At 47.7% G+C, this 19360-nt stretch overlaps 1 protein-coding gene and 1 non-coding gene across 5 annotated transcripts in view; both read left to right on the plus strand.

The window, feature by feature from the left end:
• The window catches only part of LOC120894427 (mpv17-like protein), a 139916-nt gene that overhangs the window by 5313 nt on the left and 115243 nt on the right, over positions 1-19360 (plus strand). The gene's annotated exons all lie outside the window — the stretch shown is intronic.
• On the plus strand, positions 19112-19183 carry Trnat-cgu. Its single transcript has one exon. It is a non-coding gene; the product is annotated as a tRNA-Thr (tRNA).

Raw genomic sequence — 19360 nt, forward strand, 5'->3', positions numbered from 1 at the left:
GGCCATTCCGTGCCGGGACTGCCTGTGTGCCTTTTTCTTTCCTTTCATTGATAGCGAGAAGGTAACGAAGGTTTTTATTATTTCCGTTGTAAATGTTAATTGCCTCATTAATTGATAGTTATCTTTATCGCGCACGGCAGCGAAGTGGTGAGATCGGGGGGCCCCAAATGCGAATGCGTTTCGTCGTCCGTCTCCCATTCACGGTTGGACGGTGAAGAAGGTCGAGAAGTCCGAAAATGTGATGTGTTACACACTGCTTGCACACGCGGAGAAGGGGAGTTGGGGAAAGCAACGGGGTGTCACATGTCACACAACGATGTTAATCTGCTGAGGTTTTCTGTTCGTTCTCACTGACGTGACGTTTGTTACGTCTGCTCTAAGGAGGGAATGTTTCCGCCCTTCCCTGCTTCCCTGCCGATGGCATTAATCATCCCGGACACTTAGCGAGAGAAAGAGGCAAGGCTGTGTTTGCTTTCAGGGCCGATCGTTCGAACAAGCCAACACTCGTACGGACGATCGATCAGGAGGACGCTGATCAGCTGCTGACGGTGCGCGATGACGATCCGTTCTATGATTCCGTGCCATCTTCCATCAGCGATCACGTATACCGGCCTGTTGCATCGCTTGGGTTTGCGTGCCCCCTTCCGCTTCACGACGTGAAGAATGAAGAGTTAATCAAACACGGGGAATGGGGGAGCCACATTCTAAACATATGGCTCACGGAGAGGGGGAGGGTTTGAAATTAAATGCAATCTCACGAGTTTCGTTTGTGCCGGCGTGGTGGCATGGCAGCAGAGCAGGCAACACCACGTGCTAAACAGCGCCTCCAGCGCGCCTGTTCATACAAAGTCAGGTTCCATAATAATCATCCACAACCCCGATGATGATGCTGCTGCTGATGATGATGCCAACGGTGGGTGGTGTTGGAGGCGAAGCAACGCTAAAAACGTGTAAATAAAAGTGTAATGCTCATTCCATAAATTGTGTGCCGTGTGTACGTACTGCGTAATATGTCTGTGTATGTTTCGATTCACTGACAGAAGGGGGGGATGCATTTTTTCCCACTGCGTTTCGCGCTTGGCCCCGTGCGCGTCTTCGCTTGGGGCTTTGTCTGTCTTCTTCCGTTTTGTTGGGTTGGTAAATTTATGCAAGGGCAGCAACCAGCAGCGCAACACCGTTCTCTGTATGTCTGGGTGTTTCTGCTGGGGGAGGGCATGGTAGTAGGGTGGCTGGGCGGGGGGTTCGATCTATCGCGGATCTAGTTAATGGTTGTTGTTCAGCAACGGTGGTGGTGTTTTCGGGAACGAGGCCTCTTGCGTGGCGTTCTCCGTGCTCTTGTGTGAAATTTGTTCGAAACCTAAGCTCTTCTTCGTTGTACCACCGCTACTACTGGCGGCCCCGGGGAAGGGGGGGGGGAAACATGAAGCGAATGTGGCCGTGGCCGGGGCAGCGGCCTAACATGGCCAATCGCATTTTGAACATGTGCTAAAAAGATAGCCCCCCCCCAGTCTTGCGCAGCAGTCTGTGGTCTGGTACTGCCGCCGGCCCGAATCTCTTCCGTTACACCTTCCCCAGCACGGGGGGGCCGTACATTGCGATCGGTGTGTGTATCTTTCTCAGCGAATTGGAGGGAAGTTGTAGCACACGTGCTCTTGCAGCCGTGACGCATCGTGCACCGGGCAGGCAGGGAGTTGTGCGATCTGTAGCATAAAATGGGTAGTAGTAGCGCCGCGTGGACATAACATCCATAACACATTGTGAGTGTGTGTGTGTGTGTGCATTTTCTTCAATGTTGTTATTCCCCGCGGTTTCCCTCAGTGCGTCCCTCAGCAGCGTCATGGGCGTGTGAGAGATTTGATTACGGGCTCGATTAGAATAATAACCGCGCTCGAGACGAGGCCGAACTTTTGCACCGTTTTGGAGGGGGCTTTCCGAAGCAAAATGATTCTCCATCGATTCCGAGTGCCGCATTTCAAAGTGCAAATTGCATACAAGATCGTTTATATAATTTAATTTTAATTCGATAATAATGAATACATATTGCGGGCAATTCGGGTCTGCTCTGTTTGCGGTCTTTATGCCTCGATGGCTCACGTTTACACTGGTACCCGGTTACATTACACCCCAGCGCGGGGCGATGAAGTGGTGCTCGTCGGGCCCCCGTTGTAGCTGAACACACACACACTGAAGACATCAACATTTTTAATGCCAAACCTTTCCGCCCTGCCTCCCACGGCTCGGCAAAAACACATTAATTTTGGGAAAATATTATTCAATGTTTAGCTTATCTTGCGCTCACCGCCACGAACGCCCTATCGTCGACCGTCGAGACACACCGACACGGCTGTGCTCCGGAGAGAGATGCGTCTCCTCCAACACCTTCCATAATGTATCGGGCGTATCAGTGCTTTTTGACATATTTATGTCCATCCCGCCAGCCTTGCGCTGTGGATTGGTCGAAACCCGGCTTGAGGTTGAGGTTTGTTTTTATCTAATCTCACACACCGGCTGCGGGACTACCCCCCGAGCTGCAAAAACAATATCGACTTTGGGCAACTTTGGCCTAGGTTCCAACGCTGCGCTGCGCGAAGAGGTGAAAATAGAATAAATATCGTAACTTCATTCGCAGCATCTCAAAACTGGCACTTTTATCGAATCTCGGTCCGAAAGTGCTTGGCCCCGGATACCCCACACCGCACCCGACAGTTAGCGATCGGCTGCCAATCGATCTGCTGCCGGCAGTGAGTCGAAAAGCTGTGAATGATTACACACACGGCGGTGTGGTGCAAGCAATACATCCAGCTTACGCACCACGATGGTGTGAATTCTTTCCCATTTAACAGGGGTACGGGATTTGTTGTTTTTTTTTATCTGGCTGGTACGAAAAGCGGAGCAGCGGATGGTATTAGATAAATATTTATCACCTTTTTTCCGCTGCAAAACGGGAGAAGTAAAAAAGCCTGAGCTTCCTTTTGCACTACAATGCCGGCCCAAATTAGGATCGAACGGCAGTTGGGTGTGCCCTGCGGTAGTTCTAAATCCAATTTATTATTGTACCCCCGATTCCCATGAACAACAACCTCGGATCGGTCCTCGGCACTGCCTTGCAGCATTGCGACAAGAGGCGACAGAAAAACGACCCCGACGGTGCTCAGCATCCCTTTTTTTCACGCGCGTACCCTTTTTGGCCTTGTTTTTAATATTGCAAGCAAATACGATTTATTTATTTAACAATCTTGGGCCGATTGTGCTCTAAAGCTGAACCAGTCGGACAGGAAAACACATTATAGATAGGGGATGACGCACCAGACATGTTATTTTTGCTTCTTTTCAAACACCGTTTTATTGCTTTTCGCAGGAGTCCAGGGGACCTTCTGCGCTGTGGAAAAAGGCCTGCCAGCCCGTGATGTGCATTCTCCAGTCCCTATGTCAGCCAATCAGCCGACCATGGCCGTGGATAGATAGATGGCAGCTATAGTCATAAATGATGCCGAGCAGCACAATCTTCGCTCTCATCCGGGGCGGCCCCCGGGGCAGAAGACAAAAGCGGCTCGAAAGCGAAAAGCAATGAGAATTTGATAAATTTTACAAGGATGTGCCTATGTAAACGCCATGTGCCGGCTGCTGCCGCTCTAGGTCAGCCGGAACTGTTCGATGTTGGTTGCAATTGGTTGTCGGTGTGTTGTGAAGAGATGACCGTAAACTGCACCGTTCCTTGCAGAGTGATCAGCGGCTTTTTTTTCAAATGAAACAAAACAACACACATCATTTCGGGCAGCGGACGGTGGCTCCGGTTTCTTCGGGGTCAGCCGTTCCTTGTTCGGAGCGGTGGCCAAGAAGCAAACCACCAAATTGGGGTGTTTTTTGCGAATCTAAAGAAGGAAAAAACACACTCATACGCGAAACAGATGGCAGATTATCGGGCCCGGCTCGTCTCGTGATCGTTCTCTCGTCCATTGCCAGACGGGCATTGTGGTGTGCGGTGCGCCCGTTGGCCGTAAAAGGTTATCGGTACGGGCGGGGAGTGTACATGTACACCCGTTCCGTTGCCAGCTGATGCAACGGTGTTGTTTGGCGTAATTTGAACCATCATCCATCGTGCGATTGCTATCGAACGGGGGTCCTAGGACGGGGCAATATGCAATCGCTTGGAACACAACTGTGGCGCAAACGCTCCCAGATCGCTCGGATCTGATTGCAGCAACGTGAGGGACGCTCCGTTTCGTCTATGAACGCAAACCCCCTTTGGTACAAAACCCCGTCGGCCCGGTTCATTAGAGGCCCGTCGGTGGTCGATCCTTGTCTCGCTACACGGCTTTATCCTTTCGATCTACAATGAGCTCGATGCTGAAGACAGAACGTGCGCTTGTTGCTTGACACGGGCGCCTACAGGGCCACTTTGTGAGCAGTAAATTTGATTAAAAATTATGACAATTCACATACGCACGGGTAATAGTGGCGAAAACCGCGTGAGAGTATCATTTCGTAGGAGAAAACCAGAGCGTCGAAAGCGACGCCCGCAAAGGAGTATAAAACGGCGCGCAGCAGCAGCTGTGATCATGCTTCCTGTGCGCTGTCGGTTGGCCTAATTTCATGTTGATTTACTGACATCACGGCTCGACGGAACCGAACGGTAGTCCGTGTCCCCGCCAAGCCTCGACTGCGTTCGACTGCGAGTGACTTGCAAATTTCGAGGCACGCATTAAAGATTTTCGACAGCCGACAGCGCAAATCGGGCAAAAACGCAACCATTTTCGAGCGCGCGCTCATGGCACAGCAACGTGTTTTGGGCCGTTGCGAGAGGGGTGATGGGAAGAGGGAGGAATCAAGGTTGCCGGTCGCCGTGTCGCCGGCGGGTTTGGCCTGCTGCCTTCTGCGTTCAAAATAAATACATTTCCAAACCATACTTAGAATTCTGCCACTTACAAACACCTCACATTGTGTGTGCGAGGGGGAGGGGGGTGGAGGGTTGTGGGGCGTGCAAGAGGGGTGAGAAAATGAGACAGGCTGGCGGGTCGACAGGGGGCGACCGTTTATTTTTATTTCCTCAGCATAACAATTTCAGCTTGTTAGTAAGTCTGTCACGAGGTCCAATCCAAAAGTCGCTGCCCGTGCGTATTTCTCCTTCACACGGCTGTGCTGCTGCTGTTGTTGTTGCGATGGTCTGTGGCCTGTGTGTCCACCTCGGTGCTCCGGAAAGGGGTTGTTTCTTTTTGTTCTGTCCCACACGCCCGGTGTGTCCTCTCCGGTCGTGGTTCCCTTGCAATCGCAGCACTGTCATGTTTGTTGCGAGTAGGAAGGTTTTACGGTGTTTTTTTATTATTATTTTACATCGTTCTTTCTGTCACCTTTAGCTGAGGATGAGGTTTTGCTTTGCTTGGGTACCAGCCCCCCCAGCCCAGCTTGGAAGGAAAGATTACCAACCTCCCGACTTCCCTCACTATCTCCACTTTAGAATGTGTCACTCGCCATACCTGTGTGTGTGTGTGTGTGTGTGAGTTTTATTTTCACATACACAAAATTCCATTTCGTCATCAAATATTTGCTTTGTGTCACCTCAATGGATGCCGAGACCGAATGTGTCACCGTGGCGTTGTTTTGGTGCTGGATACTCTCCTTCTCATTTTCCCTTTCTTATCGCCAGTGCTGTCTTCCAATCGAGCAGGGGCGACGGGTGTTTCGCTGTGCCTGATACTGCACCGCCGCAAGACCATGTCCTCGACGGAGAGAGAGAGAGAGCCCCTGCACCTGCGGGTCTCCAGTGGGCGAGTGTGTCCGCGGGAACGCAGAAGGACGGACGCGGGCATGCCGTGAGTGCAAACATAATTCACAGGATGTCTTGTTTCCCGTTGCAGCCATCTCTGGGCCAGTGTCTGGACCATCGCGTGTGCCCTTGTGTGTTGTGTTGTGGCCGACCAGCTAGCGCAAGTGCCCCGATAGAGGTACAGCGTCGCTCTATCCACCCGGTTGGGTATCAAATGTCGCTGGTACGTGTACTATTTTGTCATTGGACGACCGGTAATCTGCTACTGCGTCAACGACAAACGACGGTTGCAATATTTATTTAAAAAAAAGGCAAAAGAAACTACTTCCCTGGAGCATTTCAGACATTCAGACGGGAACATTGGGAACACGGTACGTGGGGAAGAAATTTCTGCGCCTAGTTACGTGAGCACTCTGGCGAGCACTTTCTGCAACATGAGCATGATTCCAAGAAAGCTGTCTCTAAATTACATTAACCTGACCAGTGGTAAGCTTTTCCAGCGACTGGCACTAATTAAATTTCAAAATAAAACCAAAGCATGTGGAGGCCGGGGAGCTTACGGTGTCATCGCCGAGGTTTTTCGATGACCCATCAACATTGTGTGTTGCACGACTACAGCTATATTGCCGTCAACGAGATTTAAGTTATTGTTTGAAGTTTAAGTTTTAATAAGAACTCATTTTCTGAATTTATTTGCGTATGACTAAGCGTAATTCAGGTCATATTGAAATAATGGTCTTGAAGATGTCTCCAAGATGTCATATAAGAATTTCTAGCAAACTTTTGATTTTACTCGTTGTTTAAACTCTTCTTTCCAATCACTTGTGCAACTTCAAAGGACATTCCAAAAACCATCGACTTTGAAATTCTAATCTCCTACACACCCGGTCATCGTCGTTGATGTCGTCGTCAAATCTGCTCCAACTCTGGGAACCATCTTCAATATCATCGCGTCCGCTCACTTCATTTTCGGAACGAGCGGAACCGGAAATAGCACCGAGCGATGCAGTGACGCACACGCTTTGTAGTATAAGTAGATGTAGTAGTAGTTGTTGGCAAAGGTCTTAGCGTATTAGAAATTTAAAGCGGCTCCGTGCGGGGCCTGAGCGACATGAAATGAAAAATGGAAATTGGATTCCAAAACCGAATCGGCGTAGGCAAGTGCGACAAATGGCAAGAACCGGAAGTGTATGACAGCGGCAGCCATCCAACCAACCAACCAGTCATGCACATTCGCGAGCCGGGAGCGAACGGCACAAAGCAGTCGTTTCGTAGACGCCTCGGTTTGGAATTCCATCAATCCGTTTGCATGCAAATTCGATTCGATGACGACGTGTATATTCAAATGTTTTCATATTTAACTTTCTTTTGTTTCTTCACCATGCCACTCGTCTAACCCCTCATCTGGCCAAACCTTTTGAGCTGCGCCATGACCGTTATTCAGGGGCGAGCCGAGAGATTGTTGGAACCACGCATGCATACCGGTGTGTCGGTGGATTGCTGAATTGCTTATGTGTTCGGTGGGAGGTTTGACATTCGTGTGTGTCTGTGACTTGTGTCATCGGAGGAGCGCCAGGAGGAGACCAGCCAACTTTCGGCAGCGACTGCGGCTAGGCTCTGGTGCAAAGAGACGACAAGATAAGTTTGACAGTTGGGCTAGAAGGCCATTGGCAAAATGTACCGCCGGGAAAGTGTGGCAAACTCGGCTGAGGGCCTACGTTCGACGACGACGTTGACAACGACACCAAGGAGCATCAGGAAATTGAATATTCATGGCCACAGTTGGCCAAATTTTGCTACTCGCACACACACACACGCACCCTCACATGATGCTGCTTCGGGGTGTGATGAAGCCACTCATCGTTGGAAGTATTTCCAAGTTCTTTCCTCCAGCAAAGTCGGATGAAACATGGGAATGGCGACATCCGCCCGATGTGTGTTGGTGCTTTTTTCTCCATTCCCTCCATTATGCAGCTCGGCTTCGGAACCAGCCAAGAGTGATTCGAATGGATTTGTCATCTACCTATAGTGCAGGCCTCCCCCCAACCGCGCTCCCTTCAGTACCGGCAGTCTTTAGTCGCCAACGGAACACTAGCGGACCTGGTTTAACAGCAGTAAGGTGGTGGATGGAGGAGCGAAAATAGGATTAGATGGAGCAGGAAGTTTTCGAACGGGCAGCTCCGGCTCTCCTGTCATCTGTCACGTGCGACAAATTAAATTTTGGATATGTATTATTTCACCCTGGCTGGCATGTTCTTGTGTTGTCAATACGCTGTGTCGTTCGTGGGCCGCTTGTCTACCAACATACACACGGGCGCGTATAAAAAAAAAAAAACCTTTACCAACCACTCGCCTTAGCCAATGATCATCGGGAGGTAAGCATAGCTGCTGGATTGATCGAATGATTGGAATGCTCGTTTGTTCGTCCGCTTAGGGAGCATACCCGGCGGGACCCGGTCGAGACTCCATGTCAGCGCCAACCACACCCAACCTGTGCACCAACATTTTCAATGTTAATTAGTATGATTTTGTTTAACGAAACACGTTTGCCGCCTTCGGACCATGTCTGCGTATATTTGTCTAAAACTTTCTGTTTTTGCTCGTGAATGGAACTGTCTCGGTACGTGTGTATGTGTGTGTCTAAGTGTCCTCGTCTCAAATGGGAAGAAGAAAGCTTCGCCAAAACAAGGATTTTGAATTTCCAGCTTGTGGATTTGCCATTTGCAACAGAAATCGTTTGCAGCATGTTGACTTAACATTTCACGCCGTGGCAGGTTTATTTTATGCTCGCGCTCGTGTGTGTGCGTGTGTCAGCATTTCATTCGTTTAATCCTCACGAAGGTGATAAATTAAAACGATAATCGCTCGGGGTCGTTTCAAAATGGTTTGCCGGAAGACGCTGGCAGATGGCGCACAATAATGCCCCCAAAACCCCTCGTTTCCGGCTGGCGGGGTGGTGCGTGAGAATTATAATAACTCGATAAACAGCAAGCTAACGATGTGCACATGAATGTGGCAAGCAGCTTTTCTTCCCAACAGCTGCTGGCTGGCGTGCGCGTGGACAAACAACCCGGCGTGCAACGACCACTTTCACCATCCAGCGCAACCGAGACGTGCCACGGCTCTCGGGTGGCCTCAACGGGGTGGTTGGTCAGGCTGAGGAGGTGCAAAAAGAAGAAAAAAAAAAACACGGTGCCAGTTACGAAACGGCGACCCGAAAACTTCTCCATCACGGTGTCACGCACGGTCGAATGACTCATTACTAGGGGTTCTAAGAAGATGATGATGATGATCGCCTTACGGGGCCTTTCCGCGCGCACACTGGCCCACTAATGGCGCAGGGGGGCCAGCTCGTATTAATGTAATTACCAGGCCAAACGCCTTCAGTCCAGTCTGGTGGACTTTGGCAACGTGACGCTTGCGACAAGCCCCAATGGCTGTAATAAAAGTTCCGCGCATGTGAAGAAAAAGGCTGAAACGAAATAAGACCTAAGTAATAGCACCAACAGCGCAGCACATACGCACAACAAAGTTGTGCACTCGTGAGGGTCGTGGTGAGGTGGGACATTTCATCATTTGGAATTCTCGCGTTACGCAGAGAGAGCTGCTGCCTTGACTGCGTAAACCTGCTAACTTCATTAGCATCTTAAAATGCTCCACGTCCCCTCGGCGAGATGCCCCCGTACCCGTGGCTGTTGGTAATGTCGCGTTTTCCGGTCTCAGGCTGGCAGGGGTAGATAACGATTAATACCGCCGAGCGACAGATTGTAGTGTCGTGTGTGTGTGTGTGTTCCCTTTCGATGAGAATCACATTGAATCGCTCACGCACCACCATACAGGGCCTTTGTAATTCAGCCCATTGGGTTTTTTTTCATTCAAGTTTATCTCCCGTGGGGCTTTTTCCATCAATGACGACGCTATCTCTTAAATTGGTAGCATTTTAAGCAGCAGCAGCATTCAAGCAGCAGCGACGAGCGGGTAATTATTTCCCCTTTCGTCATGGTGATTCTCTTCGCAGGTTCGGAGGTTTTCGAAAAGCGGAAATCGTGTGTTTTTGTGTGACACGCTCGAGGATGAAAGGCATTTTCCATTTATGTGCATCTATTGCAATCGTGCTGTCGTTATGTGCTTTTTTGCTTTACCTCTCTCTCTCTCTCTGCCATTTTTCACATTATAAAGGGCTGTGCACACTGGAGGGAATGAACATTAAACAGTGCCACAGAAATGCAATTATGTTTTTTTGTGGTTTCACTTTTTTAGGATCATTCTCGCTCGCTTCGAAACGTCAGGGACAAAGAACTAGAACCAGTCCACGTCGGTGTTTATCGTATCGGTGCCGATCTAAATCATCACTATCTTAGACACGAATACAACTTTCGAAACATGTGCCAACACAGTGTCAACGGTTGGTTTTGGCGAGGACGAGAAATGCGAGCCCGTTTCAAGAGTCACGCCGTTCATGGGTAGCTACAGGATTTCCTTGTAAATTTTGTTGCGAACAGCAAACGTGTTCGCGGCGAGTTCCAGCCCGCTTGCATTTGATACATACAGCCGGTAGCGTGTTATTAAAATTACACATTAAACCTTTCGAAACATCACCCTCCTGCCTGGGGTGACCGACCGACCAACCTTAGTCATCTTAACGGCACGACGATATCAGTGCGGGTTTAATGGCTTCATGCGATTGCGCGAATAATTGATCACAGCTCCAATTTCACGTCTGCCACACCGACGCGACTTTTTACAGCGAAAAGCAGCAATCCATTTGCCTCTGTTTGCTGCTCCAATGTCACACAGTGTGCAAGCCATGACTCACCACTGTGGGAAGTGAGTAGAAGGGGAAAAAACGCACCTTCTAAATTACCATTCGCTGCTCTAATTAGCCCGCTGACGAAGCCTTTAGCCGGACGCTCGTGTTGCGTCTGTCCAGAGGGCTGGCGTTTGTTTTTTACAAGTTTGGCGACGAATGGTGCAATGTGAGCCACAAATAATTTGCAATCTTTAATTGTACCAGCGACGACTGAAACATGATGACGAACAATCAACAACAAACAAAAAAGTGCTGATCAATGCAGCGGGGAGAGCTATGATGTTTCATTAAATTAAAGCGAAACGCGGTGCTAGTGTTTATTATTACACAGCCAGCCAGCCAGCGATCGATCGCGCGCATACGGTGAGCCGGAACGAATTTCTTTCCGCTTTGTTTCGTCGCGAAACCATCGCATAACATCGAAACCGGGCCTGCCAAAGCGCGCAATTAGTGTCCATAAATAACGGTAACGGATGGGACGGGAAAAATGTAAACGATCGAAAAGGGAGGACCCTTCACGGCATGGCCTGGCCCATGGGACCGCGTCAACGTTGCAGAATTGTGTTTGTGTGCAAGTGTTGCATTGACTGCAACTGCAAGTGACACACGCATCGAAAAGCTCAATCACCGGGGAAGGTCACAACAGTCCAAAAGATGAATGGTCCGCGACCACCATGATTAGGAGCGACCAGCTTGATCGGCACGTCCGCCGCAGCTGTCCAATCGGTGATGATGGTGATGATGTGTCCAGGCGGGTTTGTAAAACGGCTCGCCCCAAATGGTGTGCGCCCTCCCCCCGAGTCGGGCTAATTACACCCAGCTTTTCGGGCTGGTTGATTATTACGATGGCCGCATGTTCTTCGCCGTAGCGCGCGCGTTTGCGGAATGCGTCCGGGTTTGGTTGTCGTCGTCGTCGGACGGTATCGGTGCATCGGGATGTCCCGCTGCTCTACTACCTCTACGCCAGGTGATAATGTTTTTATGCAATAAAACGATAAAGATAGGGGCGGCCGAGTACATATGGATGCGACGACGACCATTTAAGGGTGCGGTGGCTGTGTGCGCGTCCCGCCTCCCCTCCAGCAGGAGTGTTCGCACTGGGGTGGGCATTTGTGTGCGTGTTTTTCTTTCTTTTTGCATTAGCTGCAGCCCCCTTTTGTCGGCTGCATTCTTCTGCAGGGGTGACTTGGTGCCCAAATCGGAGGTAACGAGCTGATTTGCATAAAAACACGGCTGGTCGTCCATTTCACCCCAGAGACGCTGGGATAGATCTCTGGGGGCATTTGGTTTTGGAGTTTCTAGAAACGGAGCCGTAATTTATGAGGATGTTATGTGCGTGATTGTGTCTAAGGCTCTGCTGGGTATGGAGGATGTTTTGAGAGCACAAAATACGATCGATGTCATAATAGGGTGTTGCAGTGATGACACTGATCCCAGTCTCCCGTGTGCAGATGAATGGCGAAACGTCCTCAAAAACAAGGAAAGGTCGTGGTTTTTTGGATGAAGCAGATAACATTTTATCTAGATCTTTCATGCATGTCAATGGATTTTGGAAATTCCATTGAATGGAAGGAAACACTAATGGGATTTCTTAGAAATGCGTTATTTACTACCCCGTAGGAACGAGCCCGTTTGCGAAAGGTTGTAAGAAAAGCCCAATTTTGCTTTCCGGTATTTTTAAAAGCCGTTGTCACACCAGTCTGCTGGAAGCCAATGCTATTAATTACTATATTTGTGCGTTTTTTTTTGTTTCGTCAATGGTCGAGCATGGTCGAGTCTTGGGCGTTGCTGCAAATTTGGATGCACATTCTGAGACGGACGGACGGATTGTGCGAAATGTGAATAGGAAGCAATTTATCATCATATTCAAAAGCGTAGCGAAGGGAAAAGAGAAAGACAGAGATGGGTCAGGTCAGAGCGAGCGGACAAAGAAAGGTCCTTAGATGTATATATAACCGGGCGATTATGTTTCGCCTTTTTGTCCCTAACTGTTTCGTTTCATTTTTTCATTTCTCAGAAGTAGAAATGTATGTTGAAGATTTAAAACGCTTTTCCGGTGCGCTTGCGTCTCTAAGTCGAGATTGGAATGAAAACCAACCTCTCCTCCAGCTTTATTGAGGTGCCATTCAGCAAATAGTGAAATGTGGCCGATGGACGGTGCTGGAATGTTACTTTATTGTTGCTGCGAAAGTTCTTTCGCAAGAAGACGTAAGATTGCTGGGAAGCAAATGCGAACGTACAAGTGAAAACAACCGGAAGAGTCGGGGAAGAAGTGCGGTGCTGTGGAAAGGAAGCGACTGTGCTAAACTTATTTATTCTGCTCGTACAATATTTAAACAACTCCACTTCCTGCTTGAGTGCTGCAAAACTGTGTGTGTCTGTACGTGCCAGTACACATCAAGAACGTGCAGAGAGCTCTAGCGTCGGGATGTTTTTGGTTTTATTTACCGTGCGCTCTTCGTTGCCACCGTCCGGGGATACCGTTTTCCTCCGATAGATCGGTTTTTGCACTCGGTTTCGACGGCAGTCCCGGTTCAGACGCTGCCGACTGGGGGATGATGAAAGCTGCGCATAAATAGCGCGTCTTTGATGAGTGTGAGTATCTCGCCCCATGGATGGATATCTCCAAGGAAATGAAAAGCCTTTGAGCTGTCGGGCTGTCCCGGCTCTGGCAAGTAGCAGTCGGATGGCGACGACGACGACGACGCCGGCAACGATGTCGATGCGAACAATTTCGAATTAATTATCGTTTCTATTTATCTTACGCTTGGCAAGATAGCTACGAAGCAGCAAGCTGAGCGAGAAACCACCCGGGACACAGTGTGCCGGCTTGCAAGAGCTTCTTTTATGGGGCGAAATAAACGCTCTGCTCTGTAATGATATCGTGCTTCTCCTGCTGCGGGGTTGAGTGAGGGATCTGGTTCTTCTATGGAGACGTTTGCTGATTATCTCCAACGCACAGGATACGCTGACGATGCTGTGCTAGAGGTAGTGCAGAGAGAGAGAGATGAATATCCTCTCCGAAACTTCTTTGCAAAAGATGGATGTGCAGGCAGTTGTGATGGTGCTATAAACAAACTCTGTACCAGGCTGCATGTTGCTGGCTGGCTGGTGCTGCGTTTGAAGTTTCACAGAACTTTCGAACATTCGAATGGCGAACAACGGTGGTGGTTTTTGTGGGCAAACGTCCTAAGAAAATGCGGCCAGCCAAGAGCGAAGCCATTTCTGCGACGTGAGCGCTACAAAGTAGCGAACCTTTTTGGCACGAAAAACCGAACAGGGCTTCGAAGCCAGACAAGTGAACGTTTCGCCACAAATGCGGGTCCACGTCGGCCGTACACAACAACACGACCGAGAGGAGCAGCACACCACCCGCAACACAATTTACATCGCGCTTTACAAGCTCGGGGTACGAATCGAATTAATATTTATTTCATATACATAAGCAGGCTTCAGTTTCAAGCCAGGCGATGACGGCTTGTTGTGTTGTTTCATCCCATCCGTCGAGGGACCATCGGTCCGGTTTTCCCTCTGTTCCCAAACCGCGGACTGTTTCCAAACCGCGAACTAATGTCAATTTCTTCGCTGGGTTTGAGGTTTTGAGGTTGTTGGCATTGGTTCTTTTTTTTTTCGGAACGTCGGAAGCATCGCACGTCCAATCGCGAAACCGGACACGGGACACACCAGGGAGAAGGATTTTATTGCCGGCCTGGAAACGCGGCAAACCTCCGAAGCTCGACGATCAGGCGAACAATGTTGCTGCGCTTGCTGTGAGTTAATTGGAGAATTTTGTTACTAAATCTAATTTTACTCCCGTAAGCAGTGATGAAGATACGGGGCAAGGCTTTGGGATTCTCGTGGGTAGGGATGCGACGAATGGAACACAATCATGGCCCACTTCGAAATAGATTGATTCGGAATGCGAACCGTGTTTCCGTGAAGTGGTATGGCCATGTTTGGTAATGAATATTGAACCAAGAAAACGTGTTCTTTATTGTGTTTGATTGAGAAAGGATTGGTGCCGTGTTCCATGGTATGGGAGGGAGCGTTTTGAGGAAATGTTTCAAATGTACCGACAAGACCGATCGACCTGCTTATACAAATGTTGTAATTAAAGCATGTTTTTATGTGCTGGGGAACATGAAAGACCGCAAGAGAGGGTGAATGACGAACTTGTAGAATATTTTAATAATTTAGCGATGTACTTTAGGCAAGATAAACGAATGGTCCAAAGAAACAATCCATTGTCGTGTTGATATTGAAAGTGTGAAGTGTGAATAAATCAAGTAAATAATATCAAATCTTCAGTTTTCAAAATTAGTTGTCGCAATTCTTAAAAATATTACTTCCAGCGATCGTGACTTGGAAGAACAGTTACATGGTAGTTTTATTGAGTAATAGGTTAATTAATTACTACTAGAAACTATCAATGTTTAATGTTGTTGGACTAGTAATCTTTTTATTATATCTCAGAAGTTTGAGATAATGGGATCATATGGTAAGGCACGACGGAAATATCAGAATACAATATTGGCAATATCGATAACTAAGACTCAAATTGGCATGTCTTTGTTGATACCGAGTCTAATGCTTTTTGCAGAGGAAAACATCTATATAGAATGAGTTTTTGAAGAGCGATTTAACGGGATTGTATTTTGCGCTGTGTGTATTATGGGGAAGTACAAATATTGTTTAGAATAAACAAAGTCTGTAGGAGTTTAATACAATACGATACATGTGTTGTTAATGCGTGGATCTATATTGTGTTGTTTACTTACAAACAGGCCTTGAATATGTATTTTCCTTGAAACTCCCAGTTTGATGCTACTAAGTGCGTTGTGATATTTTAATGATTTTTTTATTGTAAAAAGACGCCTAGACAATTTGTCCGAAAAAATGTTTTGAAACAATTTTACTGAATGGTGCTTCAATAGAATGACTTCACTTTTTGTAGTTGTGAATATTACATTTGACTTTATTTTCGAATATAAAACAACATATTTCCGCTAACAGTATATTAACCTTTAATGCCTTTGCATTATTCATTTGCAATTCATGGTATAGCGAATCTCAATAATTTGACAAGGAACCTACCGTCATTGCTCGCTATCATCTACCGATTTCAAATTGCTACATTTCATTTCATCCACTTCCCTTTCTCGTAGGAAGGAGTGCAAATCAACTCACATTTTATCGCCGCTTGCGATTTGGCCGTAATGTACACTCACTTGAATAAATCATGGTGGACGCGCGCCTGCTCGGCACACATTGGCCGTGCAGCACCACAGGCCTCGTAGCCCGGAGAAACGCCAGAACATTCTCCAGCGCAAGTATGATAAACTTTTCCCAGAAACCCTCCGCTGGTGCGCACTTTTACCATTCTCATCACGGATGCTACTACTGGCCTGCTGGATGCTTGCGGATGCCGGGCGCGAGCTCGGCAAGGGCACGTGAGTTTGAAGCACGTTTGCCAGACTGGTACGAGTGGTAGCAGCAGCAGAATTCGAGTGGCAGAAACAGTAAGAGCAATTGAAACTGTCAGACCACAGATGTGTACCGGACCGGTCCAGGCCGGGGCCGGGCTCCAAATGAGCCAATTCCCATGAATTTAGTTCAATTCGTCGGCCGGAATGGAGAATGTGGCCCTGGATGGATGTTAAAATATCATACCCATCAGCAGTCATAGGGGTCACGGTTTGGCCCGGCGTGTCAGCTTTCGGAAATGGGCCAAAATTATAGGTCACACCGGGGAACCTGCAGTAAGCGGTTGTAATCCGCTACTAAACACATCTCTGCTTATTGGTTCGATTTGGTATCGTTCCGCGGAAGCTGACAGTAGTTCCGACCAATGTCAATTGGTTTTTATCAGGGTATATCCATGCGTAAAATCATAGAAAGCATAATGGAATTTGCTGTTGTCATTTGAGTGTCGTTGAAAAACAAAACCTCGAGATATGTATGCCCCTCTACAAGTTGGATCGAACGTGTGGATCTCTTGTTTTCGGAATATCCTCGCTGCAAGATAAAATCAAATTCTGCGCTTTGAGCTGTTTGACAGTATGCTGTTGACAGTGAAATAAATACAATGGCTTGCAGATTATGACGGCTCGTTTCCAACACGATCGGTGCGAAAATATTGCTGAAAAGTGTGTCGGTAATTATAAGAACATTCACATGTTTCGGTGTTCCGCTCGCATCGTCACCGCCATTTTCACCAAATCGAATTGATGAGATTGTAGCGACATGAAGATCCTCCGCATGTTTAAAATGCAAGATTAAATGCTGGCCGATTTATTGAGCTCAGTTCTGCGTGCTCGATGACCCAGTGGACGAAAATTGCAATGTGCCAAACGACGATTTCATGCATCAAGCGCGGATTTTGGGGCAGGGAAGGAGTTATGTGCCGTTTAATTGCATTCAATGTAATATAAATTATCTTCTTTTTTGCGCTGATGGTGTGTATGTGTGCGAGTTATAGTAGTTCCCTCTGAAGAATAAATTGAAAATTCATTCGTCACTGTGTGCCATAATTGCATTCGTTCCAGATTGAGTGCCTGAGTTTTGATGGATGGGAGGAAAATGGGCGAACTGGGCGAACGAAGTAAAATGCAGCTGAAATTATTGAACCGTTTCTCAACCGCTCAAGCGGCGTCGTAAATTAAATTTATGCGTCAGCGAAAGAATGGGATGCTGGAGGGCTTTTTATTTAATAACATTACAATAACCAATTTGCAGCGCAGCACAACGCTGGTGGTTTGGAGAAGCTATTTTCAAACACTTTTAATTAGTCCCTTGATCTGTAATGGTGATGTAGTGTGGTGCTTTTTTGCAATGAATAGCGAAACGCTGATTAATTCGATCGGTGTCGGACCTCGAGCTGAATTTCCTAACAATAATTAAATGAAAACAGCCATCGCATGCATCCAATCACGCGCTTGCCATGCCGGCAGTAAATGCAGAGGCCCTCATAAATCAATCCGATCGCGCGGTGCGCTATAAAAACAACAAGATCTTTATTAAATTCAAATTGCTACCTTTACCCGGCTCCTTCCCATTGCGTTGCAGAACAGCACAACTAGCACAACCACTCACAGCGTGTTGCTATAAATTGTTGCATCACGGTCGGGGAGGGCATTGCACATGAACGTGATTTTTTAAAGCGGCGGTTAAACCGTTTTTTTCCCTCCATCGCGCATCCTACACCAGTCACGATCACGTTCCACGAAGGCGTTCCACCGGTTGGCTCATCCTAACCCATCCCAAAAAATGGGTTGGAGGGGGGAAAGAGGGTTGGTGAAGCGAAAGGAAAAGTAAAAGCATCAAGCGCGTTCGAATCAAAGGGAAGAAACCCTTTAGCATATGACGATCATCAACACCGGGCAAATGTGCACGATCGCATCCGTGCTACACACGACCAGGCCATATTCAGGTGATTTATTAAGGCTGCCTGTTCTCTGTCGTGCATGTTGACGAAGTTTGGCCATGGGTTTGTGTTGTTGTTGTTGTTGTTGTTCGCTATGCATCGCTAAAGATGGGAAGCAGAAACCGTTTTGCGCATGAATTATCAACGTTTTTGTGATAGACGATTGTGAGGGGAGGGTTGGAGTGAGTAAGGGGACGGAAAATTGCATGATTTTGGCAAGTATGCTACACGCAGACACACACATACTGCGCAATCCCGCTCACCAATCAATGCCATTCTGCTCACGAATTAGTGACGCTAAAAGAGTTGTGGCGTACGGTCGGTTATAGGGAAATCCGGTCTTACATCTCGTAACACCCAGTAACGAATTTCCAATGCTGATTTTATGATCCATCTCTTCTTTATGATCCCCTTGCTCTTTCTCTTACGATTGGATATACACGATCGCGTTTTTGAATCTATTTTAATGAATAATTTCGCTGTGGCACCGTTGATCGTCGTCGATCGCTATCGACTCTCCGTCATTTAGTCAAGACGGTCGGGGTATGAATTATGACGCCACCGGGCCACACGTTTGTCCCTTCACCCTACTGCGCTACTTCCATCGACCTTGACTGAATGGTCGGAGGGAAGAAAAGCACAACAAAGCGGAAGCAGCAAAAGAGAACGGCGAAAACGCAGACTAATCTAACAGGCCAAATGGTGAAGGAACAAACTGCGCGACGAACGGTAACACTGAGCCACACACGGAACGGCAAGCAATTGCGGGTGTGTTTGTGTATGTGTGCAAAAGCAATTATAAAGAAGAGTGTGGGAAGGGGGTGGGAGGCCCCACTTAACCCCAAATTTGAACAAATGGTTGGGGTGGTGGTGGTGGTTGAACACACGCGAACCTTTTAAGGGACGGCGGAGAAGGTGAAAACGTATAATGGTTCGCTTTTCTGTTCAACGCGTGTTGTACTTTCGTTTACGTTCGGCGAGGGTTTTAAATTTTACTTTTTACACCGTTCTATTAAGGCAATGCAAAGGTTTTAACCGATTCTGGGTGTCGTGATGCGCTTCTGGAACGATCGGGCCGGGTCTCGTGTGTTCGGAGCGGTGGGAAGATATGGAAGCCTCTTTAGCTCAGTGGTAGAGCGCTGGTCTCGTAAACCAGCGGTCGTGAGTTCAATCCTCACAGGAGGCAGTAGAGATAATAATTTTTTTATATTATTTCGCAGAAACTGTATCATCTGGTATTATTTTTATAATTTACATCATAATAATTTGAAAGCAAATAATTATTTTATTTGAATAATTTATTGGATTCAATTCATTGCCATAATGCAACCGGCACTAAATAAACGTAAAGTTTATATGAAAC

This window comes from Anopheles arabiensis, chromosome 2 (assembly GCF_016920715.1).
Source record: "Anopheles arabiensis isolate DONGOLA chromosome 2, AaraD3, whole genome shotgun sequence".
In the NCBI taxonomy this organism is placed as follows: domain Eukaryota; kingdom Metazoa; phylum Arthropoda; class Insecta; order Diptera; family Culicidae; genus Anopheles; species Anopheles arabiensis.